At 47.5% G+C, this 15,215-nt stretch overlaps 1 long non-coding RNA gene across 1 annotated transcript; it reads left to right on the forward strand.

The window, feature by feature from the left end:
• The first annotated feature begins 737 nt into the window (after nt 1–737).
• On the forward strand, nt 738–3,218 carry LOC144381767 (uncharacterized). Its single transcript, XR_013447569.1, has 3 exons — nt 738–1,085; nt 2,369–2,509; nt 2,619–3,218. It is a non-coding gene; the product is annotated as an uncharacterized LOC144381767 (long non-coding RNA).
• The last annotated feature ends 11,997 nt before the right edge of the window (nt 3,219–15,215 follow it).

Genomic DNA, 15,215 nt, shown 5'->3' on the forward strand with positions numbered 1-15,215 from the left:
AGCTGGGATGCTATTCTAAGTGCAATGGGGATCGTCGGAGGGTTTGAGCAGCAGAGTAGCCTTGGTGCATGTCCACATGCCCAATCACTCTGGCCGCGCTGTGGAGAGTGGATTGGGCCGGGGGGCAGGCAGGATGGAGGCAAGCATGAGGAACCACAGCCCCCTCCTGCTCCCGCTCACTTCTGTGCTGCCCAGCATCTCATCATAGTCTCTTCCTCAGGATAGCCAGGAGGGGTGGGGGTTATCACCCCCAGTTTTCCCCGAGGATCCTATTATCATATTCTTCTACAAAGACAAGCGCACTTTGGGACATGTCGTTGTCCCTTTAATAATGTCTGATGTTTGATTAATAAGTTAAACGACCCATTGATTCCATGCATTCAAGGACTCAGACAAACCAGTTAAAAGGCCTAGAGACAAAGGCCAGACATAGCAGCTGGGTGCTAGCCCTGGTCAGTTGCTTGACCGAGAAGGCTTGTCAAGCTCAATCAACAGGGTGAAGCTAAGAGTTCACAATGACACGGAGTTCCCCAGATCGGCCATTGTTCTCTCGCTAGTGTTAATCTTCGTCTCTGGGCCTCCAGGAATCTGGAGGAAACAAAACATTCTTTTTCAAACCTGGTGTTTTCAAGTCTCAGTCATTTGTCATCATCCAGCCACACTAGGAGCACCCCCAGGCCTGGGTGTGGAACAGCAGGGCGCACTGGGCAGAGGCTGCTCCTTCTTTATCTGCTTCCTCCCAGATTCACTAGTTAATGCAAGACCTTTGGGCTTTCCTCACAAACAGGGCCTGAATCACCGTGGAAGCCCAGAAAGGCATCGTCATACGTCCTGTCCTAGCTATCCAGTTCCTGGGCCGGGCTGAGGCATCGACGCCAACCACTGGATCCCTGCCATCCTCAGACAAAAGGCACGGGCTCCCGGAGCCGCCTGCCCCGCACAGCCCTGCCTGGGGGAATCCCTACCCCCCTTCCCCCAGCCCTTGGGAGAGAGTATATGATTTCATGACCCCACGGTCCAGCAGTGAACCCTGACCACAAAGCGTTTTCTAGAGTGGTCTTTAAATTGCAGCATGGCATGACAAGGTAAGTGAAGTCAATCAAATTACTCTCCTAGGACTTGGAACCCCAAAGCAGAGGCATGACCGTCCAAAGTGGGTCCTGGGCTGGGAGGTAAATCCAATAACTATGGTTGACCATGTGTCGAGGATGCAGAGGAAGTGGGGTGGGGCGCACACATGTCCATGAGAGAGAGAGAGAGAAGCAAAGTCTGCTGTCCAACTTGGTAGCCCTATGGGGCTTTTTAATTCTCTTCAAATAATAATTCAATTGATTGGTTTAATTTGTTTAAATTTAAATTAATTTATTTAAATAACATCAGTAATTTAAAATTTAGTTCCTCAGTTGCACTGCACAGATCTAGACCATTTCCATTGTCATAGCTAATTCTACTGGACAGCACTGTTCTAAGAGACCCACTTGGATAGAGAATACAAAGTCTTAGCTCCCCGTTTGCAATCCCTGATTCCAATTCACATGAGACTCAACTCTAACTCCTGCCCCATATTCCATAAGGTAACTTGTATCCTTATAATTTGCACCTATCACTCTACCTCTCCCACCACTACCTTTTTCCTGAGCTAGATTTTAGTCCTCATCTTACTTAAAAAAAATTTTTTAGTAATTTATTTGAGAATGAGAGAAAGAAGCATGAGTGGGTAGAGGGAGAGGGAGAAGCAGACTCCACACTGAGCAGGGAGCCAGACTCAGGGCTCATCCCAGAACCCTGAGATCATGACCTGAGCCGAAGGCAGATGCTTAACCAACTGAGTCACCCAGGCTCACCGACGACCTCATCTTACTTTTTATATTCAAAAGAATCTTAGCTAAGTACATTGGCTGACTGATATGAATGAAAATAAAAATAAAAAAAAAATAAAAAAAATAGCCACTACAATTTATTGAGTGCTTAATGTGTATGAACACTATGCCTTAGCATTTTATATGCATGCTTTTATTTAATCCTCAGAGGAACCTTGTAATATAGGTCTTTTATCTCCATTTGACAGCTGAAGGAACCAAAACATAAAGAGCTTAAGCCAGTTGTCCAAGGTCACAGAGCTGGTAGGTTGGTAAAGTAAGAATGGAATTGATCTTTCATCTCCAATGATGGATGCATAGGAAGCTGACCTGACTTAACCATGGAAGCAGACTGAAAAGTAGCAGATATCCCAGCCTGAGACATGGTTAAGTAGGAGCTACAAGTCTGAAACTTCTTTAGCTATCTCTGGATTCTGGGACAACTTCTTAGGGAAGCTGATCTGGTTCCAGTCATCTCCCTGCCTAGAATTTTCTCTTTTCCATTAAAGAACAGGAAGTTGGAGAAATGACAGGCCACGGGCCCAGGCTGACCCTGCTGAGAAATAGACCATCAGGAGCAAACTGCATGTCCTGTGAACCAGGGGGCCTGCCAGCAAAATTCCCTGATGCTAGAACTCTGGTTAGAGAATGTAAGTCGTGTGCTGATTGTCATAGGAAGCCAAGTTGTGGGGGGGGCTGGTGGGGGGGGAGTCAGCACATACTTCTCTGCTGAACTCCATTTCCCATTTGGTTTGGCAGCTTGTTTTTCATGAAATGAGGCCAATCCAAGAATTCCATGTCAACATCGCTCCTTTTACTGGAACCACAAATGCAGCCCCCTGGGACCTGGCTGTATCTCTGGGCAGACATCAAAAACAACTCCTTTTTACTTTGAAATTTATAACAGTCTTCTAAGAGCTCCCCACTTCCTTACCTTTTCCCCCTCTCTGAGGAAGAAAGTAAGGGCCAGGGTTTGTGGGCTGCAGCGTCCCACGATTTACTGTTGGCATGGAGAGCCTCCAGGCTGGCCAGGCCAAGGGGGTTCTCCTGGACCCTGCGGTTGTTTTTCCTTTCTTGTGCTTCCAAGGCCTCCTGGTTCCTTCCTGCCTGCTTGTCTTCCCTCCAAGACCAGCTTGACAAGTAGGCATGGCCTTCCCTAGCCCCCTCATCACCCTCATCATGAGCTGCCCTCATGCTGTGACTTCAGGGGGCTTACAAAAGAGGCTGTCACATCCGAAATCCTCTCCCAGTCAGTAATGAAAGCCTGACATTCATCCATTAAAACTTTTGTCGCTCTCCAGGGCTCCTTTCCTTGGTGGAGAGGGGCCACTTTTTAGCTGCTCCAACACTTGAGATCCCAGCTGGGGGTGGGGATGGGCAGGAGGGGAGGAGGAAAGCAGTACATTTGGGGAAGGGGAGTAATATTGGTTAGTGATTAGTGAACAGTTAAAAGTGGATTTGTTGGCAATGCTACGTACTGATAGGGCATGTCAGCAGTGGGGCTTGCTGCAGACGAGGTTCTCTCCACGAGAGAAGAGCTGGGAATACTTTTCATGGCCTGTTCCCTGGGGCATGGGATGACCTGGCCCCAGGTCACCTTTCTCTAGCAAGGCTTCTGCAACTCCTGACTCGCTCAAGCATGGGTATGTGTCCTCTTCTGTGTCCTCATAACATCCTGTGCTTCTCTCCTTCATGGCTCTAAGCACCCAGTCATTGCCTCTTCACTTTCCTGCCTTCCCAACTGGATCATCTTCCTGTTTGTCCTGCGCACCCGGTGCCCTGATGTGTTACACAGCGAGTGTAAAACACACGTCCCTTTGTTGAGTGAATGAATGAATACTAGCTGCTCCTTGAAGTGCTGGGGGAGGAGCACGTGGGGGAGGAGCAGGTGGGGGAGGAGCACGGTTATTGCTCCGTTAACCAAAGTGGAGGCTCTATCCAAGGACAGCAGGGTGGCTGGTTACATAGTGTGCCTGGGGTGTGAATCTGGGTTCCATCAGTTACTAGCCATGTGCGTGGGCAAGCTATTTAATCTGGGTGCCTCCATCTCTTCGTTTATAATATAGGGATGATCATAATACCTACTGATGTTTTTTTGTGAGAAATAAATGAGTTAATAGATCTAAAGTCCTTAAGACAAAGTCTGATATGTAATAAGCTCTTAATAAATGTGAGCTTAAGAAATTTTTTGAAAGCCCTAGAAGAGAGTCAGCTCTTCAAGCTGTCATCATCTGTTGCTGACTTCCTTTGTTCCCACCTCACCGGCCTCCTCCTACTGCTCCAAGATACTGGCCAATTCTTGCCTCAGGGCTTGTACATCTCTCCTTACAGGGCATGCTCTCCCCCAGAGAGTCATGTGATTTCCTCCCTTACTTCAAGTAGGCCTGTGCTGAAGTATTTCTTCAAAGCCTTCCCTTTAGGCCCAATCTACGAGAACACACCCTTGCCCTGCTTTGGGTTTCATCTCATGTGTATAGTGTATAGTATAGAGTGCCAGACACGGTATTTATGCATTACTTTATCTGAGTTTTGTTTGTGTCCATACTAAAATGTCAGCTCCACGAAGATAGGGACTCTGTGTTATACACTGTATCATTCCTAGTGCCTCATAGGTGTTCAGAAATAGTTGTTGGATGGATGAGTAGATGGGTGGATGGATGCATGGATGGATGGATGGGTGAATGGGTAGGTGGGTGGATGGATGATGGATGAATGGGTAGGTAGCTGGATGGGTAGATGATAGATGGGTGGGTGGATGGTAGATGGATGGATGGTAGATGGATGGGTAGGTAGCTGGGTGGGTAGGTGATAGATGGGTGGGTGGATGGTAGATGGATGGATGGAAGAATGGGCGGGTGGATGAGTGAATGGTGGATGGATGAGTGGGTACACGAGCCTTTTGGGAGACTGCCATGTCCATTTCCACCAGCCTTCCCATCCTCAATTCCACATGCATTCCTTCCCTGACTCTTGCTCTATGCCAGACTTGCTCTCTTGCTCCTTTCCCCTCAGTTGGCCCAGTTTGCCAAAGCCATGAACTGTCTTGGAGGTGGGGCTCTTGCACAAGCAGTTTGGGATTTGTTGACTAATTCAGAAAAATCAGCTGCCCAGTGTCAGCTGTTAAGGGGACATAGTGAATGAGACAGATAATACAGTGGGAGAGACAGGTGATTACATTCACTGGAGCTGGGTCAGAGAGAAGCCCAGGAGTGGGGCCACAGAGGAAGGGCCCACAACCCACACTGAGGGCAGGAGTCCCCTGTAGACCCAAAAATAAGCTCCATCACAGAGCCTCATCTTAAATAAAGTGCATGTGGATGACACATAACTCATCTGTCGGATTTATTCTGAGCTGAAAAAATACCTGAAGAACCAAACTCTTGTGGAACCAAAAGCTTTTATCAGTCACAGGAGCTCAGATTTGATATCATCAGAGAAATATTTTCAAGACCATGGGGAATGGCTGGCAGCGTAATTAGCAGTGAGTGGAGCACCTCCAGCTGTCAAGGGAGGAGAGAGCTTGGGCTCCAGATGCTGTGGGCCCAGAATGGGGCCGAGGGGTGACTCTCAAATTCCTGGCTGGGAAAGGAACGTTTCACCAGCCTTGGTCCTCTGCAAATCACATCCTCAAAGACACTCAAAAAGAACAAAAACAAAAACAAAAAACCACTCATAGACATACAAAAAACACTCAAATATCTATGGATCCTACCATGTGCCAGAGGCTGGCCTAGAAACTAAGAAAAGGCAGCCCCTGCTTTCAAGGAACTCACAATCTGGAAGGAAAAGCACAAGGGTGTAAATAATTCTATCTCAGAGCAATAGCGAGTGATTAAAATGTGTACAGAGTGAAAGGTAACAGGAGGAAAAAGCGAATAACTCAAGGAAAGGATGCTAGTCAGAGATGGCTTGTCAGAGGAGGGTCCGGTGCAGAGTTAAACCTGCAATCTTCTACTTGAGGTAACAAATCATGGAGATCTACAAACCTATTAATCAGTGAAATAGATTGATACATGTCATCAGTTTTCAGAAGCTGAAAATCATTTCTGGATCATTGCAGTTTTTTTTATAATAACAAAAAAAAATTGGAGGCATCCCGAATCTTTAATAGACAGAATTAAGTAAATTATGATATATTCATATAATGGTCACACTATGGAAAATTATGCAACTGTTAAAAAATGAGGTAGAGCTATACATACCATTATGGAAAGATCTCTGAGACCTATTGTTAAGTGAACAAAGGATATGTTAGAATAATGCACATCGTATGATACCATTTATGTTATAAATACAAGGATATATGCATAATTACTTATATTTGTGAACGCATAGAAAACTCTGGCAGAATGCATAAAAACTGGTAACATCAGTAGCCTGGCAAGATAGGGTAGGAGAGATAGGGATATTTTATATATATGCATATATTCATTTAATCTTTTACAACAAAAGAGTCTTTAAGGCAAAACAAACAAATTTTTAAAGCATCCCTTGTGCAAATGGCTAGTCCACCACCATAGGCCTGAGGCCCTGGGGCCCTGGGAATCTACTCTGTACGTCTGAGCTGACTAGTGGGGGCCTCACCTCCCACCCTTTGTCCTCATGCTCTGTCCACCTGGCCAACATGTCCATTTACATAGTGGCCTTGCCCCAGCCCTCACAGTCATGTGCATGCTGTTTACTTTGATACACTTGTAGCTAAGAGCTTTGGATTCAATGCAGGCAGACCTGGCTTCAGATCCCAAACTTTTCACTCACTGTGTGACCTTGAAAAAATCCATCCTTATCCTCTGAGCCTCTGAGTTCTCCCACAGGATGATTGTGAGAATTAAACAAGGCAATTCCCATTAAGGGCCAAATAAATCACAGCTCTAAAAAGAGAAATGACAGAAGTCAGCTGTTGACGATGTTCAACTGATCCCCACTAACATCAAACCAGCGCCAGGTTATCCTCATCTGTGGACTCTGCCTCATCTTCAGTGGCTGTACTTCACCAGTTTTAGTGAAAAATTATATCAAATCAAACCAAAAGGAAATGAATGATGGAATTTACATATCTGATCAAGTGTGCTCATTTTCAGTAGATCAGATTCCACCTTCTTCCTGTGTCCTTTGTTTACCTCCCACGACACACACACACCTTAAAACCAAGAGAAGTCTGTACAAACCTGTTCCCAAGGGAAGAACACCCAATATGACACTATCCAAATGTGCAAATTTGCTGTACCTTTTATCAGAGCATTCATCAAGAAGTTTCTTTAAAATGAGGTGTGCCCAATAGCATTTAGCATGTATTTATAGAACAAATGTAATTACTAAATATTTATTCAGTCATCATGTTATTAAAAATAATAGCATGGTGGACTCATCATTTTCAGCTACCCAGCATCTGAGTCTGCTTCCTATTTCAGAGAATTTTCTCATTCTGTGGGTTTGGGGAAGATGCAGGAAACTTCCTCCCCCCACTACAGAAGCTGAAAGAAGGCAGGCATTTTCCATCCCATTCCCTGGCAGCCGGGGCTCCAATCCGTATGTTGGGCTCAGCCATTCAGATGCCTCCATCTGGAATTTTGACTCTGGAGCAAGTGACACAAAGACAGGGGGATGGCCGAGATGATCACAGGCACCTGGTCCGGGTGGCTGGCAGCAGCCAGGGCCAGCCGCAGGTCCCAACCAGACAGTTCCTGGGGCAAGGCTGGGCTGTGTTCTCAGCTGCCCAGTCTGCGTTGGTTCCTGCCCATTTTCCACACCTGGTTCTCTAGCCTTCCTGTTGATTCTGTAAGCCACCCAATATCCTTTCAGTGACTTCCTATTTTCCTTAAGTTAACCAGAGTTGGTGCCCATTTATTTGTCACTAAGAACCCTGACCGGAACTAATCACTGCAAATTACTGAGCAGCTATGAGCTAGGAATTATCCTAAGCTCTTTACATGGAGTATCTCACCAAAACTTCATAACAACCCTAGGAGAATGGAACCTGTTATTCCCATCTGACAAATGAGAACATTGAGGCTGGCTAAGGTTAAGTAGTTTATTCAAGGTCAACACTCAGAAAAGAGGCAGAGTCAGGATTCAGATCCATCTGAGAGACTCTTCCTCCTACTCAGCTCCCAAGTATTTGTGGATCAGTTTACTAGTTACTCAAAGTCTCTTATAGCTTGTCTCACGTAATCCTCGCAAGTCTTTGGGTTGGAATTTTTAATTCCTATTTTACAAATGAGGAAACTGAGACGCAGAGGTATTAAAAGCAACTTGCTCAAATATTTATCATAAGCCTTAAAACTGCGCATACCCTTTGATCCAACAATTCCAGGTTTGAGCATTTATCCCAAGGAAACAATCAGAGGTATGACCAAAGATTGTTCATTGGGTTGTCATTTATTACAGAGAAAAATTAAACACCATCCTTAAAGTCCAACAGTCAGGCAACAGCCAAACAAATTAGGGCATTCCATATGATGGAACTTTACGTGGTAATTCAAAATCAGGCTGTAGAAGCAGATGAGGGGTTGCCTAGGCCCAGGGCCCAGATGAGGGCTGACTTCAAAAGGGTATTCAGGAACTTTTGGAAATGATGGAAATGTTTTAAATCTTGACTGTGGTGATGGTTACATAAGTGTATGCAGTTGCCAAAACTCATCAAGCTATACACTTAAAATGGGAGCATTTATTGTACATAAACAATACCTCAATAATTTTTTTTAAAAAATCCTCCTGTAGAAAAGATTTTTATCAAAGACAATAATATTAAGTGAGAAGTTTACAAAATAATATAGTATACTTATTTCCATGTGTGCTACATACATAAAGAAGGAAATATACCAAAAGAACAATAGTGGTTATCACTGATTGGTGGAGATTATGGGTAATTTAGACCTTCTTTACACCTTTCTGTCTTGTTTAGCAATCAGAAGAAACAAACAACTAAGAAAAATTTACTGACTTGCCATATGTCACAGAAGTATTAAATAGAGAAGAGGCGAGAAATTAGGGCTTTGCAGCCGAGCTAATTGTACCTTCTACTGTGCCTCGGAGTTTCTGCTCTGTACCAGGAATTGCTATAATGCACGCTTTGGAAAATTGCCTATAAAACATGTTCTTGCCTGTGAGGAACTTGAACTCTGCACGGAAGGGTAAGGAGGGAGTGATTGCATCTGGTGAGGGAATCAAGAGAGGCTTCACGGAGGTGGATTCTGTGATGAGCCAAGAAGGATGAGTGGGCCTGCAACAGGCAAGGGAGGGCGAGACAGTGACATGCTTGTGGGAACAGAGAGCCTTCGGTCTAGACCAGGAAAGTCGTGTGGAGGGTGGTGCTGGGTGATGAGGGTGCAGGGGAAGCTGGAGGCACATTGGGAGGGGCCCTTGAATAAGGCCTGAGGAGTTGGGCCCAACCAACCGCTTTCCAGATGACAGGTCAGAGGCACCCACAGGTCAGCAGTGCTTAATCCCCATTCCTAACAAAGAAGCGCTGAGTTATAATGTGAATCCATGAAAAAATAAAACACAGTAAGTACTGAGAAATCCAATGTCGGGCTATTTTGGGGGTTACATATGCTGAATGTGTCTGCACCACAGCTGGCACGGACATTCGGGATACCTAGACGGCCGGTGGTTACTCAGCTACCTCTCCCCACTGCACCATGGGGACCCCGAGGCCAGAATCAGGGGCTCGCTGGGTTTTGTATTGCTGGTGCCCATCACAGTGTATACCTGTGACTGATACAGAGTAGAGAGTCAGCAAATGACTATAGACTGAATGAAGGAGACATTTGTATCTTAGAAAGAAATCTAGGAGAGGAAATATAGTGTAATGATTAGAGCATAGTCCCTGGAAGCAGATTGCTTGGCTGTGAATCCAGGCTTTACCACTTACTGGCTGTGTAGCCTTGGAAAAGTTACTTATCTCTCTGTGCTTTGGTTTCCTGTTTCTATAAAATGAGATCATGAGAGTGGCCGCTTCCTAGGGTTGTTGTGGGGATTAAATGAGTTAGTAGATGGAAAGCACTTAGGATCATGCCTAGCACAGAGTATAGAAGTGTTAGATATTGTAGGAGACCTTGCTAGTCCGACCTCCTTTAGAGATAAGGAAACTGAAGTCCAAAGAAAGGATAGTGATTTATCCAAGGTCATAAAAGGAGTTGAAAGTGCAACCAAGGGCTCTGACTCTGTGAATCAGTAACTATCTGGCATAAAGGACTTACTGATGGCTTCTTGCCATGTGCCTGGCATTGTCCTAGATCCTGTCTGGGGAACATGTTTCCAACCTTCAGAGTGGGATGAAAAGATGTATACACAAGAAACAACTCCAGACCAGTGCGATGCAACAGAATGCATTCCTAACAGGCGGGCTAGGGAAAACTGGGACCTCTTGGAAGCACTAGGATTTCAACCTGGGACTTGTAGGGTGAAGAAATAATTAGAACAGTGGCTTTCCATTTTTGTGTGTGAGGGTTGACTAAGAAACATCAGACACTCCTTCTCCACAGACTCTCCCTCCACATTATAGTGAAAGGGGCAAGCCCTTTGGAATCAGACAATTCTGGATTGAAATCCTGGCTCCCTTGCTTATCAGCTGAGTGACCTTGGGATAGTCACTTGCTGTCTCTGAACTTTAGTGTCTTAACCTATAACCTGGAGGTAAAAATACCCTGTTCACTGGGTTATTGTGGGACCAAAGGAACTAGTATATGAGAGATAACAGATGATCAAATAAAATCAATCTCCCACCCCACCCCCTTGTTTGGTCCTCTTGGCTGGCTTACCAGATTGAGGAGTCCTTCAATACCTCTATAATGAGGGACAGGCTGTAAGCTGCAGACAGAGAACAAATCAAATTAAATCACTGGGAGTGTTTAAACTATCTTCCCCTAAGACCTGACACCAGGGCTTTTTTCTTCTCTTTTCTTTTCTTTCTTTTTTTTTTTTTTTTGGCAGTGGGAGGAGGTTGTTGAGGATGGAGGGAGCACAAGGCTTTGGAAAAAGGTGTGGTGAGGACTACAGAGGAAAGGCCCAGAAAGGGAGAGGTAGGCACTGAGGACATTAGGTATGGCCAGCCCCAAGCAGGATGTCAGCTTTCCTTTGTGGAAAGGGAGGATACCAACATGTGTTGAGCATGACTAAGTGCCAGTTATTGTGCTAGATGCTGGGGATATGGCCTTGAACTATGTATGACTCTTGCCTAAGAAGCTCCAGTGTTAAGGTGAACATTAGAATGAAAATAAAGTATTATAATCCAAATAATTTTAACAAGAACGAGAGAGAGCACAAAAGTCGGCATGATTGATGCTAGGGGGAGGTCCTGTGGAAGGTGGGTCTTGAAGGCTGAATAGGAGATCAATTCAGGGAGACAACCAGGAGGGGAAAATGACACAAGGTTCACCACTGCTGGAGTAAAAAGTGTTTGGGAGATGAGGCTGGGGAGGGAGGGAGGGGTGAGATGATGAAGAATCCTGTTAGCCTTTATCCTGGAGTGATGGGGGCCGATGAAGGGTTTCAAATGAATGGAGGGCTCTGTCCAATTTTTAAGTTAGAAAGACCCTTCCGGTAGCAGAATGTGGGGTGCATGGGAGTTGGGGGCAAGCCTGGAGGCTGGATGCCAGTGAAGACACAGTTTCTGTGGTCCAGGAGAGAGAATGAGGGTCTGAACTAGGAAAGCAAGTGACCATCTTCTCCCAAGCCCCCCAACCACACGCAGTCTTGTCCTCTTCTAAACCCCCAGCGTGCACTTTCCTCACTCATGGCCCTGTGACCCTGGGCCGTGTGTTGTGATCATCTGTCTCTTTGTCATCCCTCCAGTGCCAGGTTGGGAGCACTTTACCCTCCCCGCGACCCTGGGCCGAAACGCTGATTCACAGTCGGCACTGATGTGTTCTGCGGGTCATGGGGTTCGAGAAGAAGGGCATGGCGTGAATGCCGCATGTGGTCCAGTTCATGAGCCAAACAAGACCTCCAGGCCTTCTGCTCACTTCCCTTTCTCTATTTGTCCTTAATCAAACTGTGCAAAGAAATGTCTTAACCGACTTCTGTATTGTTTTGTGAATCAACAAAAGACTCTTGCATGTTTACCAACCAGAGCTGTCAGGAAATAACATATAATCAGGGGAGGAAAGGCCAGTTGGTGGTAGCTGGAGTTCGCCTGCACAGTTGTTTGTCTCTCCCGTAACAGAATAGTCAGTTGTGGTTTATAGCCCAGGGCATTTTCCGGAGGTGAATTTGCCAGGACACAAAGACACTTGCTTGCAGTGTTTTCTCCCTCTCTCTTGCATGACTTTCCCTTTGCTGCCTTCGGTTGCCTCTGCGTGGGCACAGACCGGGTGGTTGCAGGTTAACTAGGGCCGAAAAGTTGCAGTCACCTGACATTTGCGCCAGCGGCTTATGTAAAACGAGCCGATTCTAGCAAGCACATGTCCCGGGCAGGAGCCGGCCCACTGCGGGCATCCTCCGGGCGCCAGGGCCCAGGGCCAAGAATGAGGCAGCGCCCAGGGCTGGGGCCGCGTGGGGCACTGCAAGGAGCTGCCTCTGACAAGGGCTGGGACATGTGGGCCGAGGAGTCAGGCAAGAAAGGATTGTGAGTCCCGGGTAGCACCTGTTCCCAGGGAGTAAATAACACTTGGCCCTTGTGTCCTAACGCCTGCCTGTCGCCGTGCAGGCATGCCGTTCATCCTTCGTGGTGGGCCGCCAGCCTCGCGCCACGCTGCTGGTTTCAAATGTGCTTTGGAAAAGACAGGCGAAAGTCCTGGTAGCTTCGGCTCAGCTGAGTGTCCCTCCCCAACTCTCATTTCACAGCTGCTGTCCAACTGCAGGGCGCACAGGGTGCGCTGGCCGGCCACGTATTTGGATCTGGTGCCCCTGGCTCTGGAGAGAGGCGAGGGGACGGGGGCAGAGAGCCCAAGACGGCACTCGGCTGTGGTCCCGGGGGGACAGGTGCTTGTGGCCGAGCCTCATCCTATCCCCCCCCACCCCGCCCTTCCTCTCCTCCTCCCTCTCGCCTCTCTGTTTACAGTCTATTCACAGGACAATATTTGAAGTATTCGAAATATGGGCATCAGAGCCCAAGACTGAATGCCAGGCTCCTGGTGCGGAAGGAGAATTGGTAAGTTTAGAGACAAGGAAGACTAATCAGTCTGTTTGGGAATGAATCAGAACTCGGCGACGACTGTTTTGAAAGGACGTCATTTATTGGTTTAAGTTAATAGTGCAGTGGTTAAGACCTTGGGTGCTGAGGGCGAACAGGCCTGGGCTAAAATCCCAGCTCAGCCACGGGCCTGCAGCAGAACTACGCCCGTTCGTTGGGTGACCAACTCATTCGGGTTCGCCCTGAGTGTTGGGAACCCCTTCATCTTGACCGTGCTTGGCTTCTCCACTGTGAATAAGCTGCAGATGGTGTTATCACAGCGCCTGCCTGGCACACCGTGAGCGCTCTGCTAGGGAAGCTAGTATGATGCCCTTTGAGGACCCAAAAGTCTCGGAGTCCTCAAGTCACCTGGGGCCCTGCTGGAGCGCAAGGGACACGGCTACACACATACCTGTCTCTGCACAAACGTGGCAGCATTTATGAGTGGCACTGTCCCTGGCAAGTAGCTACTGGTAAGTAGATGGCATCTCTGAGGGGGAGGACTTGCCAAATGTTAACAGCTAGAAAGGGAAGGACATAAATCTTGAGCCCAGCTGTCCCACATCAGGCCCCGAGTTCTGTCCTGGATCATTCTGCTTCCCTTGAGACAGTTTACACTACATCTGGAGTACTGCGTAAGCCCTTGCTCAAGCTGCCCCCTCTTCTGGAATGCCCCTACCTCTCTGCCCTGGTCTCTGGGCCCTCCATCTCTCCACCTGGCACATTCCTCCTCTCCTCGGGTACCTAGCTCAGGCATCAGTTTCTCCAGAAATCTGTATTGATCCTTCTCATGTGTTTCTACTCTCTTGACACCCCTTATATATTTCTGCTGCCACCGCTCCCTCACTGCATTGTAACCATTTACTAATGGACTCTCTCCAGGAGCTCCTCGAAGGGATCTTCTCTCTTTCTACCTCCACCAGAGCCAAACAAGGTTCTTGACACATTCCAGGGGCTCCAAGAACGTTGTGGAACTGAAGGTATGACATGATTGTTTTGCCTTAATAATAGCTATCATTGCCTGAGTGCTTATGATGTGTCAGGCACTGTGCCGAGCATACATATTGTCTCATTTCATCCTCACAACAAACTCATGAGGTTTGACTAAGGACAGATAGAAAACAAGGCTCAGAAAGGCTAACGATCCTGCCCAAGGTCACACAGCCAGTAAGCGGCAGATCCAAGTTTGAGCCCAGAGCTGCCTACCACCCCATTAACCACGGGTTCGTCTATCACCAGTGCCTACCCCAGTTCCCTGCTCCTATCAGGCACTTGGTACCAGATGACAAGTTGGATGGATGCTGTGGGGTAGGGAGTAGCAAGCTTTCCACAGGACGTGCAGTCCAAGGCCCAGGTTCTTTGCCTTTGGGGCTCCAGAGGCCAGCTGTGGGGTATTTTCAGGAGCTGCTACCATCCTGGGCTGGCACTAAAAGCTCTTCCTAATTCCAGAGCTTATTTTCACCCTCATACCTTCCCAGCCTTTCTCATCCTCCCAGGACAAGGTGAGGTCTGAGAAAGCTAAGGAATGCAGCTGGATTGTCTTCAATAAATTCTTTTGTCAATAAGACCCTGGGGAGTTTCCACTTTCCTATGACCGTTGCAGCTCATAACATTGAGCTAAGCTACAATGACTCAGCCCACGGAAAACCAGGGCCACTGAAGTTTCCCAGGAAGTCAGGTCGCTGTCGCATCTGTGTGCAGCCGGGGCAGGAAATCACGGGCAGCCCAGCATCCTCGGAGACTCCTTGTGGAGGAGACGGGCAGAAGAGTACTGCTGCTCGGGGAAGAGAGGCTAGGTCTGGCGGTGCGTGGCTCCCCTGACCAGGACTTCTCATCAATAAGAAACCTCCAGGACGGCCTCCGAGTCCGGGTCCTGGGTTAAGAGTCCTCGTAGTGTGACAACAGCCGGTGATGAGGCCTTTCTGAGCTTCCGAGTCCTCTCCGCAGAACGGGGAGAACAAGGGTAACCGACCTTACCGGGCTCTTGTGAGATGAAAAGAATGAAGGTCTACGTGGCGCTGAGCAGCTAGCACATCTAGTGGGCGCTTGATAGTAGGGGTTCTTATCGTGGGAGTGAAGACAGAAACTGGTGAGGGGAGACCCCAGCGCCGGGGCAGCCAGGATTCTAGCTGGTTCCTCACTGCTCATGGACCGAGCAAATCTACTCGCTGTGCCACTGTGACTGATCCCTGGCCGAGCAGCACGCATGGCGTTCCCTTGACCAGCAGCTCCCAAAGCATGTT

Source organism: Halichoerus grypus, chromosome 5 (genome assembly GCF_964656455.1).
Source record: "Halichoerus grypus chromosome 5, mHalGry1.hap1.1, whole genome shotgun sequence".
In the NCBI taxonomy this organism is placed as follows: domain Eukaryota; kingdom Metazoa; phylum Chordata; class Mammalia; order Carnivora; family Phocidae; genus Halichoerus; species Halichoerus grypus.